Here is a 26,998-nt window from a genome sequence, read left to right as displayed (position 1 = left end):
AGGGAGTAATGGAGACTTGCTATCCCTTGAAATATCCATTGGCAGTTACAATATCTCCCATCTGGAAAGCTTGAATGCCCAACTTAGTGGCCAACTCTGTTGATATGAATTTGTGAGTAGAGCCAGGGTTAAAGAGAATAAGGGCATCAATGCTCGCTTACTTTTCCCCAAGCATAGGAGAGGTATGACCCTTTGCAATGAGTATCCTCTTTTGGAGCTTCAACCATGGAAGCTCTAGGAGTGTCATTGAGTGTAACATTTAATGGCCTAGTAACTTGTGTGTAGCAGAAAATAGCATAGACAGAGTGAGCATTTCATTAGAATAGATTCCTAATGAGCATAGCAAGAGTGCTTGGGTGGAGAGAGCAACAAAAAGCATAACACCTAGTTACATAGGCATGAACAATACTTCAAAAGAGAGAGAAATTAAGCTATTGACAGCAGTTGAGGACCGGACTTATATGGAGCCGGTCCCCCCTCCAAAAGGCTTTGTATTATAGGTTCCCCCCATCAAGGGAGACATTTTACAATACAATTCTTCGTGTTCCTTCAATAAATAGCTAGTGCAATGAAGATGGAAGCTTCAAGAACTAGCAAACACTTTAAAACACAACATCAATTCCCTCACGGTCTCAGACCCAAGACCTCACACACCTTCGAAGATGGTGAGAGCTAGTGGGGTATGAGAGTAGATTGAGAGGAAGAAGGAATAGTCTTACGAGAAAGAAGTACATCTCCTCACATAATCACTTATATTAGCATATCATAGCTTAGTAATTAGCATGGTAGAGGAGATGAGCATGCATTGAAGCTTGGATCTTGGTTGGATTTGCATCACAAAGACAAGAGTTGTTGGTGTAGGCCTCCCTTCTCACAAGCTTACAATAGGTGATAAGCTTTTCATTAAAGCTTGAGAAGGAGAGAGAGAGTCTTCTTGCTTCACACATGAGGTTGAGTGAGTATGTAAGTAATAATGCCTTCACAAATTCAGCCCCCTCTCTCTCTTGGTCGACCCCTCTTCCATTTTACTTATGCAAGCATCCCATTGGCACATGCCAGGCTTAGCCATTAAGAATTAAGTAGCATAAGTAATAGCCTTCTGACATGTGTCCCCCTTCCCCCTTTTGTGAGAGATTTAGGTAATTAAATAATGCAACTAAACTCTCATTGGACCCCTTTGTCTTCTGGCCAATAGTAATCAGGCAAGCCATTAGGCTGTTGAATGCTCATTGGACCCCTTGGGAGATTGTCCAATAGTCTTCTAGAGAGCTTAATTCTTATTGGTTCTTTTATCAAGTATTTTTAAATGAATTAAACTAGATTTACTCTAGCTTTATTATTATTGGTCCACCTCCATGGCCATCCAATAGGATTTGAGTGCACCTTGTGGGCAATTGGCCTAGGGAGCTGACATGTGTCCATTATGCCCTTTGTGTAAGGGAGCTTGTGAGTGAGTGTGTGTGTGTGTCTGTGTGTTTCTCGCTCATCCCCTACTTGCAAGGCTCACCTCTCCTTTGTAGGAGTTTTGAAGACTTTTTGGTACACACACAAAGCATCCAATTTTCCTGGTGTTTGACCTTTTGACACAGCCTTTGAATTTTGGAAGCTTAGCGTTTTGGAAGTCTTAATGAGCTGAACCTTAGGGTCTTTAAAGCCCATCATTGCACATGCTCTTTTGTAGATTGCCCCCCCCTTTGGATCCTTATTTTTCCTCTTGTGTATCCCTACTGTGGCCGGTCTGCTAGCTTAACCAATATTCTAGCCTTTTCTCCCCTGGTACTTCCCCATATTAAATTATCAGCTTAACATGAGAAAATCATTTAGGAGAATTAGATATTAGTTATTATGACATTACCTCTCTCTTGAAATCATAATCGTCCTCGACTATGGGGTACAGAAGATAAAGCCTATTCATTAGTCCTTTTTCTAGCGGGTAGAGGATCCTTATCTTACCCTACGACATCGTTCCAGAATGGATGACTAATCCATTTGGTGCTTGAGAGCCTAAGGCTGCCGCAAGCATGTCTGCGCATTAGTCCTATCAATGTTCCATAGTAGAGTGACAAGCTCTACTTGGTGTTTGGAAGACGTCGTTTGATTCTAAGCATGCATACTACTTAACATTTGTGCACAATAAAGAAAAAGAGAGTCTTATAAGACAAAAACTTTGTTCACTTTAAACATTTGTACATTTGCTTACTCTAGGGAAGCATTGTAAGCATTGACAAGGTTTAGGTTATCCTTTAATTTTATGCCTTGCATCCATCTAGCATCTTCAAAAGGATAATTTCTAAACTTAATAGATACCGTCAGATAGTCTTACCGGTTCCTAATACCTTGTCTTCATGTCGGAGAATGGACTCGAGATGCAGCACCTCTAATTGGTCCTCAATCTTCGGTGGTCTTCAATAGCTTGAGGTGGCTCTCCTTTGTAAGGATTTAGTAGACTCACATGAAAAGAATTGTGTATGAGCCAATGGTTGGGCAACTTGAGTTGATAGGCCATTTCATTGATTGGTCTAAGAATCTGGAAGGGACCATAGTACCTTTTTGCTAACTTAGCATAGTACTTTTGGTGTCCCGTAGGATTCTTGCCCGTCGTGTGCCTTAATCAAGCCTTGGGAAATTTAAGTAAGATCCAATCATTTTCTTTAAAGGCTTGGGCTCTTCTGTGCTTATCAACAACAGCTTTTTACCTTTGTTGTGAGATAGAGATAGCATCCTTCATCTTTTGGAAAGATTCTTGTAGGTCGCGTGTATACTCATCTGCAGCAAAGATCTTCCTGTGTACCTTAAGTAGCAGGGGACTTTTTGATCTTCCCTCAATTACCTCAAAAGGTGCTTTTCCCATGGAAGTATGTACAGTGTTATTGTAGGCATACTCCACTAAGGGTAAGTACTTCTCCCATTGGGACCTTTGATCTACTTTCGTTACATAGGCTTTTAGTAGATCAAGAATTGTTAGGTTAGCTATTTCACTTTGGCCATCCGTTTGCGAGTGATAGGCCAAAGAGAAGTTTAGCCTTGTCCCTAAATTCTCAAAGAGACCCTTCCAAAAATTACTGGTCATTCTAGGATCTGTATCCGACACTATGGACATTGGTAAGCCATGGTACTTGAAGATTTGTGAAATGAAGAGGGTTGCCATTTGATGGGCTTTGATAGTCTTTTTGATAGGTATAAAATGAGCTTGTTTGCTGAACCTGTATACTATCGTCTATTTTCCTGTATTCCCATGAATAGACTTAGGCAAAACAAAGATAAAATCCATGCAAAACAAAGATAAAATCCATGTATATGCTCTCCCATAGTGAATGCGGGATTGGCAAAGGTTGAAGAAATCCAGGTTGCTTCCCTCTATCAAACTTTGTCTTTTGGCATACCACACATTTAGAAACATACTCTTGTATGTTTGCTTTCATGGTAGGCCAATAGAAAAATCTTTCAATCCCTTTTAGGGTAGATTGAATCCCTCTATGCCCCCCATAAGGAGGAGCATGAGATTCATACATTACTTTCTCACGTAGTGAGTTAGTAACACATAGTCTATTGCCAGTGAAGGTAACCATCTTGTAAAGTAAATGGTTTCTCTTTCTTCCCTAGTGAAAGGGCTAAAATCACATCTCTAAAATCAAGATCAATAGCGTACTCATCTATCATAGAAGATAGATCATTGTGAGTTGCTATGGAAACCACATTCACTCTCAGCCGTCTTGAGAGTGCTTTGGCTACTTGATTATGCTTGCCAACAATGTGAGCAATATGAAAATGAAATTGCGAAAGGAAATTTACCCACCTCATTTGTTTGTTGGAGAGCTTGGTCTGCGTCATGAAGTACTTAAGGCTTTGGTGATTCGTCCGTAGAATGAAAGGAGTCCTCAATAAGTAATGCTTCCATGAGTCTAAGGCATGTAGAACTGCGAGGAGTTACTTTTCATATATGCCCAAATCTTTCTCAACAGGGTTGACCTTCGACTTTCATAGGCTATGGCGTGCCCTTCTTGGAGCAAAACAGCTCCAAGGCAATCACCACAAGCGTCACATTGGACCTCAAATGGCTTTGATAGGTCTGGCAGTGTAAGCACAGGTTGAGAAATAAGCTTTTCTTTAAGCTTTTCAAAAGCATTGTTCTCCTTGGCAGACCATGTATACCTAACATTTTTATTTGTTAGGTCATGTAATGGTCTTGCTATTAGGGAGAGCTTTTCTATGAAGCATCTATAGTATGCACACATACCTATAAAGCTTCTTAGTTCATGAAGATTCCTTGGACTAGGCCATCCTTTTATTACCTCTATCTTTGATGGATCCATTTGGATGCCATCTTGAGAGATAATGTGATCTACATATTGAATATCTTATAAGAAAAACTCACTTTTCTTTCAATTAACATAAAATTTATTCTCTCTTAAGACTTGGAGGTGTTGCTTGTGTTCGTCTAATGAATTAGAGTAGATGATGATATCATCAAAGAACACTCCAGTAAAGGTTCAGTGAGGCCTGAATAGCTTCTCCATCAAGCGGTTAAATGTGGCTGGTGCATTTGTCAAGCCAAAAGGTATGACTATATATTCATAAAGACCAAACGTAGTGCAAAATGTTGTCTTTACAATGTCTTGATCAACTATCCTTATTTGATGGTAGCCACTTTTTAGGTCAATTCTACTAAAGTAGGTCTACCCTTGTAGCTTATCAAATAGGTCTTCTACCTATGGAACGGGAAACCTATTTTTGATAGTGATCCTATTTAGTGCTCTATAGTCGACACACATACGATATGTTCCGTCTTTCTTTTGCACTAATAAGACGGTGGTGCAGCCAAAGTTGGTACGAGGTGCAATGCAGATGTCTAGGGCAGGCACCAAGGTCCTGGGCAGCCAAAGGATATCGGGAATGTATGTGTTAAGCGGTTTCTTAGGCCAAAAGAGCTAAAGGATGGTCCACATGGGATGAGATATCAAGGTGCCCAAAGTGCCAAATTAGTGCTCTAGAATATAGTGTTCAAGGTGATCTAGAAGCCGGTCCAGACGGCTCATCAGACGGAGCCCCGGTGTGCAAGATACTGAAGTATGAAGTTAGAAGGTGTTGCAGATCCCCGACAGGCAGGGCATCTAGGAACAGATGGACTAGGAAAATGTCAGTGGATATATGCATAGTGCTCAAATTATGGAGCATGCATGTCTTCTTGAATTGCAGATCAGAGCTCTGGATAGTAAGTTATGATCAATTTGAAGTTTTGCCGGGGGCCGAGTTGGTGTTCACCTGACCGCATGAGAAGTCGTGTTGTCTGGCATTTTTTTGACCTCGACAGGGTTCTAGAGCTTGCAAGGTATGCATCATGCAGACTCCACAAGAATTGGCGGCTTGACAAATGGAGCAGCACTGTGGCGAAGATATTGAAGGTCAAAGACGGGGTCCTTTGCAGACGAGGAGTTAGCAGATAGTTTTCTTCGAGTTTTGGGGCACTTTGTTTGAGGCCATCGAGGAGGTGATATATAGAGCTAGCCAAAGAGAATGAATCTCGGAATGTACACTCTTGGTGGACTTTTTTGAAGTGTCAATCAATCGACCAAGCAGAAGGTGGTGTGCTGCCAAAGTAGGGCATAAAAGATCATGTTGAAGCTTTTTTTGTGAAGGCTTGGCCCTCAATGGGGTGTAGTTGAAGGGGAGGGCGCCACATGGCCCGACTTTGATCCCACATGCATGGAACGTAAAAAGGGATGCATGCTATATAGCCCAGGGGCGTATACTCTAAGGGTACAATGTGGAGAGAGAGGAGCTTGGAGCTTCGATGGTTATGGAGTCAACAATGGCGGCTTTGTGTTGGATTTCATGGTGGTGCTCGCGGCCCTGGTCTTTTTCCTGGAGAAGGCAACATGCAAGGCGGACATGCAGTCGACCCTGCTGAGGTAGCTTGTAGTGCGTACGTGGCGGCCAACCCGAAGCGCAGTTTCCCATGAGGCCAAGGCCCTTCTTTTGAGTGTAAGGGCAGCGTGCCCCTCACCCCCCCCCCCCCCCCCCCCCCCCCCCCCCCCCCCCCCCCCCCCCCCCCCCCCCCCCGCCACACACACACACACACACACACTAGCGACCTCACTAATGCCTTGGGGTAGGGGAGATTTCATATGAGGGTGAGAGAGAGGAGGTAGCCCTAGCAAAACAGTCAAAGAGCGAGCCAAGATAGGGGACGAATTCCATGCAAAGGGGAAATGAAAGGGTTCAAAAGGCGAGACAAATAAGGGCAGCCTGAGGGTGGGGGTAAAGAGAAAGAGTAAGGGAAAAGGAGGAAGCCCAAAGGTAGCAGTCAAGAGCATTCCAAGATTGTCCAAAGGAGCTCCAAATTGGCCGGGTAAAGAGGACCAAGCAAGAGCAAACTCAAAGGTTAGCCAAAGGGGAAGTGCAATCTAAGCCTCCCCAAAGGGTAAAAATAAAGAAGAATACATAAATAACAAAAAAGTTCCTAGGGACAATAGCGACGTCGCTAATGCCCCCCCCCAAGTGCAAAGAGAGCAAGAGAGAGCAGAGGAAAGCAAGGTGGCTACCTCCTCCGAAAGTTACCAAATGCGAATGCTAGATGGGCCAATGAGAGGGCAGTTTCTAAAGTTGAAGGCCCCCCTCTACAAATGTCATTTTTAGTCAAATTAGGGGCTTTTTTTCTACCGCACAGAGCCTGCAAAGGAGAGTTCTTTGGTAGAGGAGTTTGCTTGTTAAATCCTTTTATACTTTTTCTTGAAAATGGCCATGCTGATGTAGTGCAAGCCTTTGTACATGCCTTTTGAAGTGTAATCAAGAAACTGTTGCACCGTTTTGCTGTCGCTTCCCGTTTCCCCCTTCTCTTTCTCATGCTCTTGTGTTTCCCCTCGGTGCCAGCAGTGTGGACGTGTGTGCCCCCCGGACCGACGGTGTTTTGTGTGAGAGAGTGAGATTGAGCGGCTGTGTGCCTGTGTAAGGGCGGAGGCAGACCGTGGTAGTAGGTGTGCGTTGTGTGGTGGATTTGTGGAGTGTGTGAGCAGTGGAAAAAGAGCATGTGGTGGTCTGCTAGTCTAAAGAGTGTTTTTTGAGAGGATAGGGGTGTTGTGGATACCCTGAGCTATAGAGAGGCCTTTGTTTTTGTGCTGAGTGTGTTCCCCTATTCCCCTTCTCCATCTTCTAGTGCCCCCACGGAGGAGCATGCTGTTGCTCCTAGTTGATGTCAAAGTGGTGATTCTGGCGACACCAAAGGTGCGGCCTTTGAAGAGCAGGTGTTGTTAGTGATGGCTTTGTGGGTTTTCCCATTTTCAATGGGGTCAAAGATGCGAAAACCTGGCTTCAAGACTATGGATTGTTCAGCACGTCTGTTGAGAGAAGACGGTGCGGTGCAGGTCTTGAAGCCAGGTTTCTGCATCTTCGACCCCATTGAAAATGGTACCGTCTTCAACAGACGTGCTTGAAGACCTGCACCGCACCGTCTGTTGAGAGAGGACGGTGCGGTGCAGGTGTTCCGCTCCTAGTTTGTGGTAAAGCGAGGCTATGGTTCGATGGCCTGTGTGAAGAAGACAAGGCAGATTGTGAAGCCCTAGAGGCAGCTTTTTGAAGCATATTCATAGTGGATGTGCAGCTAGACGAAGTGAAGCGAAAGCTGGATAGTTTAAAGCAAAGCTTGGAGGGTGATTTTCAAGCATTCGAGTGGGAGTTTGAGGCCCTTTGGGGGAAATTGATTAAGGTAAATGCTGCAAAAAATGCTAGTTTTTTTAAGTTAAGTAAGTTCATGGATTGCCTGCATGAGGAAGTGCGTGACAAGGTTGAGATAAATGGCCCAATGTCATACAAAGAGGTGGTAGCTCTAGCAAAAGGGCGGACCAAAAATATTTTGAAGAAGCGCGAGCTAGGAAGGGTTTGCAAGGCGTTGTGATGCCAAAGCAGTATGCTGCGGTGGTAGATGAGCCACATGTGGTACGAAGAGAAGTGCAAGTGTGAGAAGAACCAAGAATTCTTTGGCTACAAAGAGACATGATGGTTTCTATGCCTAATATGCCAGCTAGAGTGGTTCCAATTGTGGAGGAAGGGTAGGTGGTTCCAAAGGGGACAAAGGATGTGTTGCCAAGTTTGAGGGTGGCTGTTGAAACTCTATTAACGTGTGGTGCAAGTCAAAGAGTGCGGTTTGCAGACAAGGTCAAAGCGCTAAAGCTAGAGGAGATTCCCGAGCTCAAGATAGAAGAGGAGATTGGGTCGAGTGATGGTAGCACTATGGATGCAGACACAAGTTGGGAAACAGAGTCGTCTCAATCGAGGTATGATGAGTTTGACCTCTTACATGTGAGTAGGGAAGCAGAGAACGTGTGCAAGGAGTAGCATGAAGTGCAAGCTGAGGTGCCTAGTGAAGACCAAGTGGAGCGGCCCATGCCTATAGGTGATAATGTGAAGGTAAAGCTGGTGTGTAGTGCCATGCTGATGGCCACATTGATGAAAGTGGCGGTGGAATGTGCCATGATGGTGCAACAAGTGCAAAGTTTTGCCAAGAGAAATAGAGCAACCTTACCTATGGTGACAGAGTTTAATGCAGCGGTAGAAGAGCAGGTGATTGCAGCCAACAAACAAGTGGTGTTGTTTGACCTTGAGGGCTAGCAGGCCAGGAAGAGCTCAATGATATTGGAATTGAGTTCATGGTAGGTTAGAAGGGCAATGCGGAGTCAAATATAGAGGTGCTTCCTATGCAGTCAGTGCAATCTATGATAGGTGATGCGAATTCCAAGGTGGTGTCCAAGATTTCCAAGGAGATTTGTGAGTGGTGGTCGAAGGGAATGGTAATAAAAGCGACTGTGCATTGGGTTGTTGAGTAGGTACATGATCTGCTAGATGAGGATCTAGCTCTACATGGATGGGAGGATGGGTTAGGTATGTCAAAAGTGTTGGTTGAATAGGACAGTGAGCACAATGGTGCTCTATTTGGTGTGTTTGGAGGTGCTTTGTTGCAAACGGGCAGTTTGCCATTGGGTGCTTAGAGTGGTAGAGGTATGTTGCTGGCGGTTTGGGTATGGAGTTGGCTATGTGCCCTGGTATGGCACTATGCAAGGGTGTTACAGGTGGGTGGATGAGACCAGTGCAAGGTGTTTGACCCTGGCGGTTGATAAAAGGTAAAGCAGGGGGTTGGGCAACCCGCTTGAGCAAAAGCGGTAGGTGGAAAATTCCAGTTTTGTACATATGCTAGGTGGTTTTGTGGAGTTTGTTTTAAGTGTGTAGTTTTTTAGTGCAATAAGCTTGTGTGTGGCTGAACATAAATGTTCAATGAGGGGGTGGGCAATGATGGTGCAATCAAAGTTGGTCCAAGATAGAAAGTGGTCTATGCTAGGCAAAGGCTGTAGGCAGGTGCAGTGCAAAAGGCTAGGGCAGGCACCAAGGTCCTGGGCAGCCAAAGGATAGTGAGAATGTATGTCTTAAGAGGTTTCTTAGGACAAAGAGCTAAAGGATGGTCCAGACAAGATGAGAGATCAAGGTGTCTGAAGTGCCAAATCACTGCTCTAGAATGTAGTGTTTGAGGTGCTTTAGAAGGCGGTCTAGACGGATCGTCAAACGAAGCCTCGGTGTGCAAGATACTGAAGTACAAAGTTAGAAGGTGTTGCAGATCCCCAACGGGCAGGGCAACTAGGAACAGATGGCCCAGGTAGCTGTCAACGGATAGATGCGTAGTGCTCAAATTATGGAGCATGCCTATCTTGTCGAATTGCAGATCAGAGCTCTGGATAGCAAGTTATGATCAATTGAAGTTTTTCCGGGGGCCGGGTTGGTGCCCACCTAACCGCATGCAAAGTTGTATCGTCTAGCATTTTTTTGACCTCGACAGGGTTCTAGAGCAAGGTATGCATCATGCAGACTCCACAAGAATTGGCGGCTCGATGAACGGAGTAGCAATGGTGGAGATATTGAAGGTCAAAGATGGGGTGCTTTGCAGACGAGGAGTTAGCAGATAGTTTTCTTCGAGTTTTGGGGCACTTTGTTTGAGGCCATCGAGGAGGTGATATGTAGAGCTGGCCAAAGAGAATCCTGCTGGCAGGTCAGATTTCATGCCTTAGATTTTCTCAAGGTGGACGAAATGCTCAAACCAAATAGGTGTTTAATCAGCAAAAAAGTGTTTATACACACACGGGGTTTGAACCCAGGCAGGGGTGCACGTATAACCTTTTTTGGGGGGAAGGGGGGTTTTTGGGGGGGGGGGGGGGGGGGGGGGGGGGGGGGGGGGGGGGGGGGGGCGTAGAGTTCGATTTCTAGACAAAGCCCTTTGCATCCTTGGCCTCCCTCCTCCTCCCACGCTGCAGCTCGCAGCTCGTCCGCATGTAGCAACAAATTGTTCATTGTGAATAAGGGCCACATGTCAGCAAAATGCAAAGTATAACACATCTTTCCTCCTCCCACGTTCCAGCTCGCAACTCGGCCGCGTACAGCGTGGGAGGAGGAGAGAAGTTCTATACTTTGTATTTTGATGACATGTGGCCCTTATTCACAGTGAAAGGTTCGTTGATCAACGTGTTACTAAATTTTTTTTGTGTGCACATTTGGGTGGTAGTAAAGCCCCTTTAATTTCTCATGTGGGCTCTTGCCCTCCCTCCTCCTCGCCCCCCACAAGCTCGCAACTCATTTGCACGCGTGCAGATGAATTGCGAGCTCGTGAGTGGGAGGAGGAAGGGCATTCTTTTTAGCATTTTGAAGCTCGTTGTCCGCTTCAGATCTTTTGGATGACTTGCTACCTACAATGGCATTTTGGGGTGTTTTGTGACTCTACAAGAGCAAAAAATTACGTCTTGCTACCTATTTAGGTGTTTTCTTTGAGTTGTGGCTAGAACAATTAAGAGGGATTGCTGACTTGCAACCCTAATTTGAGAAATAATTGCTAATTTGCTACCTTGATTTTCAATTTTTTGTTGCTCTCCCTCACTCGTGCTCATATTTTGTAGATCAATGGCCCTTATTCCTATGTTCCCTTGCCCGCCCTACTCTTCCCACTCAAGAGCTCACAGATCGTCCACACTCGCGCACAATTGAGTTTTGAGCTCGTGAGTAGGAGGAGGAGGGATCTTCCACTGCAAGCTCATGAGTGTTGCAAGCTCATGAGTGGAAGGAGGAGGGAGAGCAAGGCCACAAAGGATTAAGGTCATTGGGGCATGAGAGGGAGGAGGAGGGAGAGCAATATAGTCCTTTTTAGCTTTCAATTGATAAAAATAAATTACTGAGGTGCATACATCAAACCCCCTAAACGAGAATATGGCTTATTTTCTATGTTTGATGTCATGCCACCTCATCATAAATAATTAAAAATAATATACTATAAACTAAAATTAAGAGATGGTAAACTAAGAGTCAGATTTCCATTAATTTTTTTTTATGGGTCTCTCTGCCAATCTCAAGATTGGCCCATAATCTCAATTATGAGGTGGGTTATGGATGTCTTGATTATGTGGTCGAGGTCTATGTCTTCATTGTTTCATTTTGAAGAAGTGTGTCACTACACTTTGTTTGAATGTCTTTGGCAGAGGTCCAAAATGAGAAGCCCTTGGTATTTTTGCCCCTCATATGCCATGGCATGATGGAGACGCACGAGACATCTCAAAAGAGATATTGATACCTTCTTCATACTACATTGTAGAGCTCCTTCGTCTTTAAAGATCTCTTGGTCAGTTGATTGCTAAGAATGCAGTTGAAATTGTTGAATGCACCAAGGATGAACCAAATATTTGACAAAATTGGGTATGTTTCCACTATGGGATCATTCAATGTCTCCTTCAAGGGACGTCATGGAGAAACCAAGGTAGTGACACAAGAGATGATAGTAGAGAGATGGAACTGTCTCTTTGGCAAAGGCTCAAAGGAAATATTGACACATGGTTCAAAGGCACACCCACTTTTTATGAGCGGGAATATAATTTGAAGGGTGAAGAATCCCAAGATGTTGCTAGATTGGTCTTTGCAAATTTCACTATCTCTATCCTTGTTCATGGCAGTCAAAAAGTTGACCCATGTTTGACTTGATGGTCTTCATCTCATCTAAACGTAGAGGTTTGTATAGTTTTATGCTTGGTTTTTTGGGCTTGATGTCTTCTCTTCATATTTTGAGAAAGTTTAATTGACGATGTTAACTTGCTTGCATGGAATCATTTTTTTGCTCCCTTGGTGACAAGAGTCGTTGAGATTCCCGATGTACATCTTTCAAGTGGCTTTGTCAAATAAGTAAAATAAATACCTCAAATCCAAAATAAATATTGGAATCACATTGGACAATTTACCAAGTTAATGACGACGCTACCATGGGCACCCCAAAAGAGGACTCCAATTGTGTACATCTCAATTTTGCTACCCTCAATTTACCTTAGAAATATGCCATCTTGAGCATCAATTGCCTTATAGAAAATTGAACTGTAGTTTGTAGACCACATTACGTCCAAGAATCCCCACATTCGTGGATTGTGAGCACATCACGTCCATACTTTTTAGACAATTAACTTTGAAACACATCCTATCCATAGTTCGGCCCACAACAACAATGGATTGGTGCACTCATCCATATTGTTTGAGATACGTCTGATTGGTTCCTTGTGAGATGCATGTGCCTTAAACTTTGACCCACGGGTTCAAACACCAATAACTTGAACTCCAACACAAGGGTCCAGATTACTTATAGGAAGCACTACTTGCCCCTCTCTACCACTCACAAGCCCTCTCTAGTTGAAGCTAATGGAGAAAACGGTCTTATGACTAGAAATCCAACATTGCGGCCATTGAGGTTGCCACCACCTGCGTCATGCCGATCTCCTCTATCAAATCTTTATCATCATTATCTTTGTTCAGCTTGCCTTTGACTTTGTTCTCCTACGAGTTCTTGCTTCTATCTTTGGCTTCAAACTCCCAAGCCAAATGAAGTATCGTTTCACATTTATAATATTGGTTCTTGGCCCTAGTGTGTATCAAGGTAGCTAATTGAGCACTAGTTTTTCCATCCTCAAGCTTGCCTTTGCCTCCATCCTCTAGCAAACGTGTACATTTTCCTTTGGCTTCACAATTTCGAGCCAAACAAATCATTCATTTCCTTGGTAACTTTGCTCGTGCATAGACTGCTAATTGGGAACTAGTTCATTCTTTATCCATAGCCTTAAAATTGGTGTTGGATCTTCTTTTGTCTTCATTGAAGCAAGAGAGTCATCCTTGCATAGTTGTTTCAAAATGCATACCTAGCACCCTAGCTAATCCACAACAATGATTCAACACGATGGCGATGGAAGCAAGGGAACAGGTAGTCCACAAATGGCGTCTCAATAGGTTATCATTGCCAAGAATCTCAAAGCGTTGCAAGCGATTCCACCATTTGTCTTCTGTTGTGTTTTAGAATGCTGACTTACAGAGGATCTCCCTAGCAACATGCATCGTTGTCGAGTTCTCCATGGTAAGTGCCACCTCTCAAAACATAGGTAGAAACGTTGCCAAGCCTCTTAGAATACAACCAAAATATACCAAACTTATAGAGATTGTATTAAAATGTTGCCTCCTACATACCAATGAGAAAATGCTAGTTCCTTTGCTACTTGCATTTCAAAATGCCGATTCCACTTTCCCTTTGCATTTTTAAATGCTAGAAAACTCGCCACCTCTTCTTCTTCTTGTGTTGATTTTCTCCCATGATCAAGGAAGACCCGGCTCTAATACCATGTCAAAGTCGATGATGGCGAAGAGAAATGGGGAGAATACACGAGAGAGAGAAGAAGAGAATTTTAACGTCGTAGGAAACTCTCCCAAGAGACCTTAAATATATATCAGACAAGGAGAGTTAAACTCAAGACCTGTTATTCAAGAGGGAAATGGCATAACCAATCTACCACACTTAGGTGATAGAAAGGTTATACCATTTTCCTCCTTTTATTAGCACATACACACACACACTCATACACCCAAGAAGAAGAAATAATGCTAAACCAATCAAGCTTGGCAATGAATTGATGATTATACAATGGGTGCAAGGTGGTGCTTATATACTCACTTTAGCAAATAGCAATGTATAAAGATATGTTGAAGCATTGTTGTGCTAGGATAGACAATATACCTAATGAGTTTGTGGATTAAAATAAAGATAGGTACTTTGATGATGATTAAGTTGAGTATCGAGTTGTATTCTAAGCATGCATACTTCTTAAGTTTGTGCACAATAAAAAGAGAACTAGTCTTATAAGACCAAGGAAACATTGCTCATTCAAAAAGAATTTACATTTTGTTTACTCTAATGTAGCATTTGTAAGCATTGACAAGGTTCATACCATCCTTAAGTTGTGTTCCTTGCATCCATCTAGCATCTTCAAAAGGATAATTTTCTAACTTAATAAGATATTGTCGTATAATCTTACCATGTCCTAGTGCCTTGTCTTCATGTCAAAGGATGGATTCGAGCTATAGTACCTCTTCTTGATCCTCGATCTCGGGTGGGTCCTCAATTTTTAGTTCTCTTGGTGGCTCTCCCTTGTAAGGCTTAAGTAGGCTCACATGAAAAGCATTGTGTATGAATGATTAGGAAATTTTGGTTGATAGGCCATCTCATTGATTGGTTTTAGGATTTGAAAAGGACCATAGTATCTTTTTTCTAGCTTAGCATAATAATTTTGGTGGAGGAATCCCCAACCCCGAGCGAGTTTTCTCGAGCAATCCCAAAATCAAGAGCAAAACATGGCAAAAAATGTACATCAAAAATCACATAGCACTGAGGGCATTTTCATTACCTTTAAGCATCATAATGAGAGGGTGAAAGTATGCGTTTTAATCTAATTCAAACATTTTTGTTAGATGTTAAGATTTTAATGGTTTAATTATAATGTATCTGGAGCCATAGTAGGTTAGATCCCCCTTTTTTTTTCAAAAATTTATAATGTCTTCTTGTAGCTTGTGTGTTGTGTGTGTAAGAGTGGATTCACACATCACAAAGCACAAGAACGACGATGGAAGCGGAAGAAGAAAGAAGAAGAAGATTATTTTAGCATCGTAGGAAACTATCCCAAGAGACGTAAAGCTCTATCCAATGAGGAAATTCCATGCGCCAAAAGGCACGCTCGGGAATCGAAAAAAATAAAATTTAAGTAAAAAAATTAGCCGAAATCGTAAAATCACCCGAAAATCCAAAAAATTATCAAAAATTTGTAAAAATTAGCCAAAAATTTTTCTACAAATTCTCCACACATTGAGAAATAGTGAAGCCAAATGAAATTGCAAAAATCTCATCAATTCAATTGCCCAAGAATTTTAATCAATAAAATCAAGACTAGGCAATTAAACCGGCAAAATTACCGACAAAATTAGGTCAAAATTTGACACAATTGGAGTGTGTTAATCACTGTTTTGAGCACAAAAACGTAGCATTTAAACATTAAACACATCAATTATGCAATCAAAACATTGGATTAACCATGCAAATTACACACTTTTTAGGCGCACACACACACTAAAAAATTGGCAGTTTTTACCAATCTTTAGGTGCGCACACAAAAGGGTTAAATTTGTCAAATTTGCAATGTGACTTCACAAATCATTAGTTGGGCATGAGAACAACATACATCAATCATCACAATTGAAGAATCATAACATACACGTTAATTTTTAGGTGCTCAAACATAGCCAAAATAGTGCACACACACCTAAAATTAGCATACACACTCAATTAGAATGCACACACACTTGATTTTAGTGCACATACACTTGCAATTAACCATCCAAACATGCAATTAACTCAATTAGGCACCCAATTAGCAATCTACAATCACCAATCATCAATTGAAACTTGTCAAATCATACGCCACCAATTCTTAAAAATTTTGGCATTACGACGGCGTGAAAACAAAAAATCACAAAATTTTCAATCCACATTGCATCAACATAGCATAGCATTACATTGCATAATCATGGTGGGATCTCTACACAATCCTACACATCTCTAGATTCTAGGGAGGTTGAGAATACCACCTTGATTACCTTTCCGTTGAAGATCAATTGAATGGTCGAATGCTCCAATCCTTCATAGCAAATTAGTAAATTAGCAAAAAAAATAGTCAAGTTAGCAAGGGGTTAGTGAGAAATTAAAGTGTGTAAACACACAATTGACAAGATACGGGTTAAACATTAGGGAATTATGATGCTTCATGCATACACATCCAAAATCCACAACATAAACACACAAGTGAAATTAGTGAGGGAACACATTCGTTTATGCCACAATTACACTAGCATAGGCCATCGTCCCCGGCAGTGGCGCCAAATTTTGGGGGTCCCATCATTGCAATAACTCCAATGCCCTAGCTACCTGGCTAGGGCATGGAAACACTCACATGGTTAGTGAGCTACTTGTGGAAACACAAATGGTCAACTCTACGCGGTGAGATTCTCGGCCTATGGAGGAGCTAAGCTGCAATGAAGGGCAATCTCCATATCCACTTCTCTTTACCTCTAATCAACCCAACCACACACACTATGATTGCAAGACGCATACAACACTAATCCTATCATGCAACACACTAATCGCAAGCACACACACATAGATCTATCGAGCACCACACTCCAATCAAGCCTACATGCACACACAAGCAAAAGAGGGCAATCACACAAGATTAGAGAGGGATTAACCACTAATTAGTTAAGATCTAGTTAATCTAAGTATCATAGGCAATCATAAGAAGTAAGAGAGAGGCATAGTGAAAGAGAATGAATCATTGATTGGTGTTAATCAAGTCTCATGAGCAAGGAGAAGCTCAAGGACTCCATAGCCACACACCTCAAGAGCTCTCACCAAAGAGTGCTCTCAACCAATGACTTGAGAACCCTAATTTCTTTTACACACTGCCTTATATGCCTAGGTTAAATATATGCAATGTCCGGGTATCCAAGGCCTTTAGGGCTCACCACTTACTGAATCTGCAACCTAAGCACAATAAGTGACCTATTCTTTACAACTTGGAACTCCCATTGAGCCCGTAACACATTAAAATATTACAATGGCTTGAAATAAATTGGGAATTTTATAATACGTGACCATTTTGGAAAAACGTGAAAAATGTGTAACTCCAATCTTTACTACTTCTTCATGTTGATTTTCAATGTGCATCCGTACTTCTTCGGTCTTTAGCAGCTTTTGTTAACTCACATTGACTCAGTTAACAGCCACTGATTTGCAAGATTCCTCTATCTCTCTTGCTTATGCTATATTATGCTATGTTGTGTACTGTCTAATCTTGGCTATATCACCTTCTCCTTGCAACGTTTCACTATCAAGTCTATGCTTGTATGTGTGTGTGTGTATGTGTGGTGTCATATTCTAGTTGTGTGTGTACTTGGGAATTGGGAGAGATGGGAGAGGTTGACAGGTAAGTGTGCAAGGAAAATTGGAATTGGAAGCAACTGATCTCACCTTCTGCTCCCAACAAGTTTGTCCACAATCATAAGTCTCTCTTCAATGACATTTTGATAGCCCTTGCATTTTCAGTATTGAGAGCCTTCTCATGTCCAGGGTGATGCCTTACGAGTTCCTTTCTCAATTTTGTAGATCCTTAATTTTCTAAAGAAAAAAACATTGCTAACATAATTGTTATCTTGCAAAAGGGTTGTGACTCAGGGAAAATTGGTTACCCTTTCATAAATGATCTATATTATTTTGTATTCAAGATCCTCTAAGAATTGGAAATAACAAGATGAGCCATACATTGTAAATTGGAAGGGGAATGAAGCATGTTTGGTTTAGGAATAGCCTAAAGGAAGAGGTTTTCTTGGAAGTCCCCATCTTTTATCTTTGGCATGATTCAAACTCTTCAAAGGCATCACACTCACTCATATGCATTCCACATTCACAATGATCACTTAAGGTGAGGAAAACTATAAAAGAGAAAAACTTAAGGTCATAAAATATAATATTAACTTTACCAAATTATTTTCTCATATTAAACTGATCATTTAATATGGGAAGATAAAAGGGGACAAGAGTTAGGATATAGATATGTGCTTCTATACCAATCTCGATAGGTGACCAAAAGGAGAAATGTTTGCATCTCAATAGGGGTCCAAAAGAAGACTGTCTACCAAAGATCAATGTGCGATACGTGCTTCTAGATTTACCTCAGCTAGGGACGAAGAGGAGATATGGTTACATCTCAACAGGGGTCCAAAAGGAGGTAGTCTATCAAAGATCAATGTGCATCTAATGGAGCTTAAAAGACCCTAGTGTTAGCTTCATTAAAGACCTCCAAAAGTTAGTGTTAAAAAGTCCTTTGACCTTAGGCAAGTTAGGGATGACATTGAGGTGGAAATGCTACCCAAGTATGAGGTGCTTGTCGGCTTGCTAACTGAAGTTCTTAAAGTGTTTGTGGGAACCTTGCCCAAATCTTGAGGTGATTTTTATGCTTAAATGACTAAGGTCTTGAAGTGTTCAATTCAAAGATAAACTTTCAAGAAGCATAAAGGGTTTCCATGCTTAAAAGACTATGTGCTTGAAGTGTTTAATTCAAACAAAATGAGTTAAGAAGCATAAAAGACACATGTTAAGATTTTCCCCATTTGGGCCCTCATGATGTGATTTAATCCTATTGGATAGGCTTTAAAGGGATCCAATGAGAATTTAGATGCATAAAAATAAATAATTAAGTTCTTTCTCTCAAAGAGAAAAAACAGGATACATGTCCAAATGAAATAATTAAATAATACAAGAGAGAGAGAGAGGGAGGACCAAGCATGAGAGGGGGGTATACTCTTCCACACACACACACACACACACATTCTCTCATTGTGTGGAATCCAAAGTGCAAGAGCTCCATCTCCTTCTCCAAGCTTGTTGAGAAGTGGAGAGCCTACACCAACACTCTTGGGTATGGAATGCAAATCCAACCAAGAGCCATGCTTCAATGCTTAAGCTTTCTATCTTCTTTATCTTCATTACTATGCTATTGTGCTATGATAACCAAGAAAAGTGATGATAAGTGAGGAACTATTTCTTTCTCATATGAATGATTCTTCTTCCTCTTCCCTACCCTCATTCCCCGCTAGCTCTCTCCACCTTCGAAGGTGCTTGAGGCCTTGGGGACTGAGGCTTGGGATAGTTAATGCTTTTTGAAAAGTTTATGTTAAGCTTTCCATCTTCATAGCATCACCAAGGTTACAAGGAACACAAAGATTGTATTGTACCAAGTCTCTCTCTTGAAGGGAGAATATATAATAGAAATGCCTTTTGGAGGGTGGATTGGCTCCAACGGACCGGCTCCAAGTAAATCTGGTCATCAACTATTGTCATGTTCTCTAGTACTTTCTCTCTCTTGCAAAAGCATTGTTCATGCCAAGTTAATTAAGTATTATGTTTATATTGCTACCATCATTTAAGTTCACCCTCTATGTTCTCAAAATGATCTCACAAAAATGCTCACCCTAATTCTCTTAATTCCACTATTCTCCAAGTTCATAGGCCACCCGTTACATTGGTATCAGAGCGTTTGATTTCTCTTTTCTCGCATAAGAAGAGAGGTCCTTAAGTAGCCTATTAATGGTTGATTCTGTTAATTATATTAGGGTAAGTGGGACTGGGATCTATTATCGGTTTTGTTGAGCCCACTATGTGGGATATGGTGCACACCTTGGGAGCTTTGGTCTTAATAATGGGGTCTTTTTAGACTTGCCTACGGCTTTACCATTATTGAGCCATAAGAAGTCTGAAAGGATCTATACCTTGGCAAGTTTGCTATGTTAGACCCACCCCACTACTCTCTATTATTAACCAATTTGAGCCGTGGGTGTAGATACTTAAATGCTTATTTTCAAAGTCTAAGAGGGAGTAGCAACTAAGGTTTTGAATTGCCAAAGGATACACTAAGAAAAAACATAAGTATAATTAGCATGGCTAACAATAAACCAAAAGAGTAGAATGAACATTGATAACTTTGATTTTGCACATGAAGGCGCTAATGATGATGCCCCCATGTTTATCAATTATCTTGTTACTAGGTTGCATCAACCTGTGGGCAATCCTACTTTGCAAGCCGAAGTTACCCAACAACTTCGTGCTTATGGGATTCCCCTTCCTCTCCAAGAGGAGAGAATTTTAGGAGGCCTCTTAATGATACTCCCAAAAGAAGACTCTCTCCCATAAGAGAGGAGGAATCCAAAGAAGGAGACAGAAGTGATTCCCTAAGTTCTTCTAAAGATGTGACTCCATGAAGACGTCGGTCTAGACTATCACCAACTCCTCCCAAGTGGAAACAGTCAACCCATAGTCCTTCTCCTTGTGACTCCAAAACAGAAGAGAGGAAACAAAGGAAGAAAAAGGCAAGAAAGAGGTCACCCTCTTCCCCTTCTTCTTCACCTTCCTCCTCTTTCAACGAAAGCAATAGTTATTCTCCTAGAGAATACAAGAGGAGAGGACATCGCAAAACTTATCTTGCATGGCGAAGGTCCCAAAAGCTCAAGAAATGCAAAGAGAAAGAAAAGAGTATCTCTTTTCTCACCTATGATGGCACCTTTGGTGCCACCGACAAAGTATTCGCCTTCATCCAACAATTTGAGGTGGCCTTTGGAGACGAGGGCTTCACGGAGTCCTCCAAGCTACGCCATGTGGCTATGCACTTCTAGAATTCTGTCATCAATGGTGGTTTAACCTTTGTGGCAACATCAAAGCCCCAAAGACATGGAAAACTCTACGAGTTTTTATCATGAAACAATTCCTTGCAAACAATACAAAGGACAAAGTGCTTACCGAATGGCGGAGCTTGAACCTGCTCTTCAACGAGTCTATCCACAAATATGTAGACAAGTTTTGGGATTTACATCTCAAAGCTACAGTCTTTCAAAGGATAGGCTTTACCAAACAAAAGAAACGATTTTGTATGAGATTACCTAAAGAAATGGCCGAGTATGTCAACTCACAACAGCCTAGCACTATCACCGAAGTCATCCACCAGACTATGGTTGCTTCAAGGATCAATTTCCAACAAGGGACGAGAAGAAATTTCAAGCCCATGGAAAACAAGGATTGAAATGAAGCTAAACAGAAGAGCAATGCTTAAAACTCTTCCCAAGGCAACACCAACACCAACACCAACAACAACAAGGCCAAGGAGAAAGGAGCTTACAAAGGTAAAAATAAGCTCTCTCCCAAAGAATTAGAGGCCTTTCATAAAGACCATAAATGCTTTAAGTGTGGGGAGCAAGGACATGGTTATCCTTCTTGTCCCAAAAGAAATGTACTCAATGTCATAATAACTAATATCTAATTCTCTTAAATGATTTTCTCATGTTAAACTGATCATTTAATATGGGGAAGTATTATGGGAGAAAAAGCTAGAATATTGGTTAAGCTAGCAGACCGACCACAATAGAGATCCACAAGAGGGAAAATAGGGATTCAAAGGGGGGGCCATCTGCAAAAGATAAATGTGCAACAATGGGCTATAAAGACCCTAAGGTTCAGCCCATTAAGACTTACAAAATGCTAAGGTTCCAAAATTCATAGGTTGTGTCCAAAAGTCAAACAATAGGGAAATTGTATTCTTTGTGTGTACCAAAAAGTCTTCAAAACTCCTACAAAGGAGGGGGCGAGCCTTGCAAGTAGGGGATGAGACAGAAACACACACACACACACACACACACATACATGCTCACAAGCTCCCTTACACAAAGGGCATAATGGACACATGTCAGCTCCCTAGGCCAATTGCCCACAAGGTCCACTCAAATCCTATCGGATGGTCATGGAGGTGGACCAATGCGAATTAGGCTAGAGTAAATCTAGTTTGATTCATTTAAAAACACTTGATAAAAGAACCAATAAGAATTAAGCTCTCTAGAAGACTATTGCACATTCTCCCAAGGGGTCTAATGAGCATTTATAAGCCCAATGGCTTGCCTGATTCCTATTGGCCAGAAGACAAAGGGGTCCAATGAGAGTTTAGTTGCATTATTTAATTACCTAAATCTCTCACAAAAGGGGAAAGAAAGACACATGTCAGAAGGCTATCACTTATACTACTTAATTCTTACTGGTTAAGCCTGGCATGGGCCAATGGGGTGCCTGCATGAGTAAAATGAAAGAGGGGTCGACCAAGAGAGAGAGGGGGCTGAATTTGTGAAGGCATTATCACTTACACACTCACAAAACCTCATGTGTGAAGCAAGAAGACTCTCTCTGTCCTTCTCAAGCTTTAATGGAAAGCTTATCACCTACTCCAAGCTTGTGAGAAGGGAGGCCTACACCAACAACTCTTGGCTTTGTGATGCACATCCAACCAAGATCAAAGCTTCAATGCATGCTCATCTCCTCTACCATGCTAATTACTAAGCTATGCTACGCTAATATGAGTGATTATGTGAGGAGATGTACTTCTTTCTCGTAAGACTATTCCTTCTTCCTCTCAATCTACTCTCATACCCTGCTAGCTCTCACCATCTTCGAAGGCGTGTGAGGTCTTGGGTCTGAGACCATGAGGGAATTGATGTTGTGTTTTAAAGTGTTTGCTAGTGCTTGAAGCTTCCATCTTCATTGCACTAGCTAGTTATTGAAGGAACACAAAAATTGTATTGTAAAATGTCTCCCTTGATGGGGGAAACCTATAATACAAGGCCTTCTAGAGGGGGGACCGGCTCCATATAAATCCGGTCTCAAACTGTTGTCAATAGCTTAATTTCTCTCTCTTTTGAAGTAATGTTCATGCCTATGTAACTAGGTGTTATGCTTTTTTTTCCTCTCTCTACCCAAGCACTCTTTCTATGCTCATTAGGAATCTATTCTAATGAAATGCTCACTATGTCTATGCCATTTTCCGCTACACACAAGTTACTAGGCCATTAAACGCCACATTGGTATTAGAGCACAAGGTTTCTCTTTTCTTGCTCAAGAAGGTAGGTCCTCAAGCTAGCTATAGATTGTTGGTATTATTAATTGCAATTGAGTAAGTAGAATAGGGATTTTTCAGCCTTGCAGTGTGTTTGCCTTCGTGTAGATAACCGGGCATCACCATCGAGAGCCATGGTCTTAATAGTGGAGTCCTACGGGGCTTAACCACTATTGAGCTATTAGAAGCTTGACAGGAGCCAGTGTTGTTTTGGTGTTGAAAGACCCTCTCTTCTATTCCTTGCAATTAATTATATTCGAGCCACGGGTATAGTAGCTTGAGTTCTTTTTCTAAAGGGGTAAAGAGGAGTAGCAACTAGGGCTTGAAGTGCCAAAGTACACCTAAAAGTTGTTAGAATGGCTGACAATAGTAAAGAGAGTGAAATTAATGTTGATAGCTTTGATTTTTCTAATGAGCAAGCTACTAATGATGCCCCTATGCTTGTTACCTACCTTGTTTCTAGGCTTCAACAAGCGATGGGCAATTTATCCCTCCAAAGTGAAGTGCAACGGCAACTACATGCTCATGGGATTATCCGAGCTCCCCACCATGACAAGAGAGTACCTAGGAAGCCTCCTTGTGAGACTTCCAAAAGAGGCCTCTCTCCGATTTGGGAAGAAGAAGAGGATCCATACAAAGGGCTCAAAACTTTTCTTCTTGATGACGCACCTCCTTCCCAAAGGAGAATTCAAGAGCCCCCACCAAAGGAACGAGAAAGAAGTGAGTCTCCTGCCACCTCGGCGGAGATGGCTCCACGAAGACAACGGGCAAAACGCTCTTCATCACCTCCTAAATGGAGAAGACCATTGCACACTTCTCCACACCATAATTCAAAGAGGGATGACAAAAAGCAAGAGAAGAAAAAGGCGAGAAAGAGGTCACCCTCTTCTCCATCTTCTTCATGCTATTCCTCTTATGAAGAAAGTGATGGTGCTGACAAGGATGACCAAGGCAAGAAAAAGGCGAGAAATAGGTCACACTCTTCTCCATCTTCCTCAAATTCTTCATCTTCTGAAGAAAGCGACGGTGCAACTTTTGAACCATCAAAAATAAGAGGCCATAGGAAATCCTATATCGCGTGGAAGAGATCTTCCAAGCTCAAAAAGTTTAAAGAGGGAGGAAAGAGCATCTATTTCCTTACCTATGATGGCACTTTTGGTGCTACGGACAAAGTCTTGGCTTTCATCCAACAACTGATGCGGCGTTTGGAGATGAGGGCTTCACGGAGTCCTCTAAGCTATGCCATGTAGCTATGCATTTTCAAAAGTCCTCCAGGAAATGGTGGTCTAGCCTACGGGCAAAAGGTGAAGCTCCACGAACATGGAAAGCTTTAAGAGCTTCCATCATGAAGCAGTTTTTGGCTACCGAGGCCAAAGACAAAGTACTCACCGAATGGAAAAGCTTGAAGCTCTCTCCCTATGAATCCATTCACAAATATGTAGACAAGTTTTGGGACTTACATCTCAAAGCCACTGTCTTCAAAAAGATGGATTTTGTGCAGGCTTAATTGAAGAAATGGTGGAGTATGTTAACTCCCAAAGTCCACGCACCATATCTGCGGTCATACACCACACTATGGTGGCTTCACGAATCAATTTCCAAATAGGGGCTAAGAGAAATCCTAAGCCCACGGAAAACAAGGGTTCCAATGATCCTAAGGGGAAGGAAAATGTCCAAAAGTCTCTAGTAAGGGCAATTCCAATAACCACAAAGCTAAGGACAAGGGAGTTTACAAAGGCAAAAACACACTCTCTCCTGAAGAGCTTGAGCGTTATCGCAAGGATAACCGTTGTTTCAAATGCGGCGAGCAAGCGCATGTGTATTGTGCTTGTCTCCAAAAGAACACTCGCCATGAGCCTCCTAGAGCTACCTTGGTTGAAATCCAAGAAGAGGAAGCTCACCACAAAGCATCTCCTATATGCCATGCTTGGGGAAAGGTAAGAGAACATGATGCTTTTATTCTCTTTGACCCTGGTTCTACTCACAATTTCATATCCACATAGTTGGCCACCAAGCTAGGCATCCAAGCGTATGATATGGGAGATGTCCTACCCGCCGATGATGCTTTCAAGGGGCAAGAAGCTTCAGTCACTCCCTTAGTCGAGAAATTGAGGCTCCATGTCCAAAGCTATGTGGACAAAGAGGACTTCTCTATCTCTCCTCTCAAGCACGAGGATGTAATCCTAGGGGCACCATGGTTTGATCGCATGGCTGCCAATGTTAAATTCCCTGAAAGGAAAATCTACTTTAGGTTCAGGAAAAAAGATATGTACATAGATGCTAAGGAGTTGGGTAACACCATACCCATTGTACATACACAAGCTTTCAATAAGTCAATAAAGAGCTCTGTTTTCGTTTACATGATTTTTGTTAAAGATTCTCAAAATTAACCTAATGCTTTAGCAAACGAAAATATAAACAATCATAAGGAATTAGAGTTATCAAACTTTCTCTATAAGAACTAGGGGAAACTAAACTGAAGATCCTCCTCCCAACCTCCCTTTATATAGGCGGGCTCCTAGCCCCTTGCCCTAGACAGATCCCCTGTCCACATTGTCTAGCCCCCCAACCCTTGGCCGTAGTCCATGACCATCCTAATTCTTAGGTTGCAAGACCCTTGTCCTGACATTACTCCCCCCTTAAAGAAGAGTTTTCGTCCTAGTCTAAATGGTAACTCCATTTATAACTCACTTGAGTACTGTAAAGGAGTAACCATAACTAAGAGTTGTCCAAAGGCATAACTTGTTTTCAGATCTTCTGAAGGTACTAGAATAATGCAAGAAAACCTTGGCGCAACTATCCATGAAGTTGAGAGCCAGATTTCCAACTCGCGTGAGTATCTTAAAAAGCTTCATAGCTACGAAGAAGTAGAGTAGGGTGTGTCCTTATGTCAATCTTTTGAACCTATTGGAACACATAGAACTACATGTTCATCCCTAATGAAGGTTACTTGCCAACATACTTTGTCAGCACACCTTGTAAGCCTTGATGTATGAAACTATTGAAAGAATCTCCAACCCCACCACAACAGGTGTTCAAAGTTGAAAACCGTACTTAACCAAGTTCTAGAATAGGGAGAAAATCATCTATTCAAAAATTCATTGTGCTAACGTATGCTCTTAGCAGATCCTTTAGCAAAATATTTGTAAGTTGCCCATCCAACACGAGATGAATAGCAGCAGTAAGAGTGAGGTGTTGTTCGCCAAACACTTACAGACAGTCTTCCCTGACTGTCGGTAAACTAGGACTCAATCATTGAGTATCCAGCCATATCTTTTACATGGAGTGAAGACAACCAACTAGGTGGAAAGCGGGTGGACTGGAGTAAGCTCCTAGAGTTTAGACCATCCAACCATAGACACCCATCCTGAGCCAGCACCTTGTATAGCAAGGTGTAAACTCATAATAAATCTGCAGAAGAGATTTCACATGTAGTGCAAAAAGGTGCAGAGAGAATAAAAGTCCATGAATTAGCATGCCACTTCAAATAAATCAGTGTTAAACACTAGGTCCCATAACACCTAGTGTGCATGCATTTAACACAAATTTATCCAAACCGCAATTCCATGACGAGACTATCCACGGTACGTAAGTGAAAGCCTTTCAACAAGAGTCGGACCATAACAAAATGTGAAAGATCAGTCACACCTAGGTACCAACCATGAGACATTCTCAGTAACTTAGCATACTTGGCTATATGTAGAAATGACCCTCCGTTAAGGTGGTTTCACAACAGTTGTCATCGCAACAAATCTGTACTGAGTACCCGACAATTTTTGGCCACTGAACGTAATGTACACTTACCTGTATTCAAATGGAGAGGAGCACGTCCCCTACCTAAAAAAACAAACAGCATTGCATTGGGAACCCGGGGAGAGATCAACTGTGATCCTTAATGCCTATGGGGTGATGTAGAAATCACCCGCCGGGTCTTACCCCAAAACAGTATGCCCATAGACAATCTGTAGTGCTATAGAGAGAGCAGGAGACCCACACAAGTGAACTACCGATCTCTTATGGGCAACCATGTTGTCACAACTGTTTGCTGCATCTATACTCCGTGGTAGAGATCAGCCGGTGTGAGTTTAAGATTACCAAAAACTCACTTGAGTGTCACACTAAAAACATGTAGTGCAAAAATG

Source organism: Adiantum capillus-veneris, chromosome 10 (genome assembly GCF_014529385.1).
Source record: "Adiantum capillus-veneris isolate H3 chromosome 10, ASM1452938v2, whole genome shotgun sequence".
Classification (NCBI taxonomy): domain Eukaryota; kingdom Viridiplantae; phylum Streptophyta; class Polypodiopsida; order Polypodiales; family Pteridaceae; genus Adiantum; species Adiantum capillus-veneris.
The sequence above is the reverse complement of the archived record's forward strand: the minus strand, read 5'-3'. Positions refer to the sequence as shown.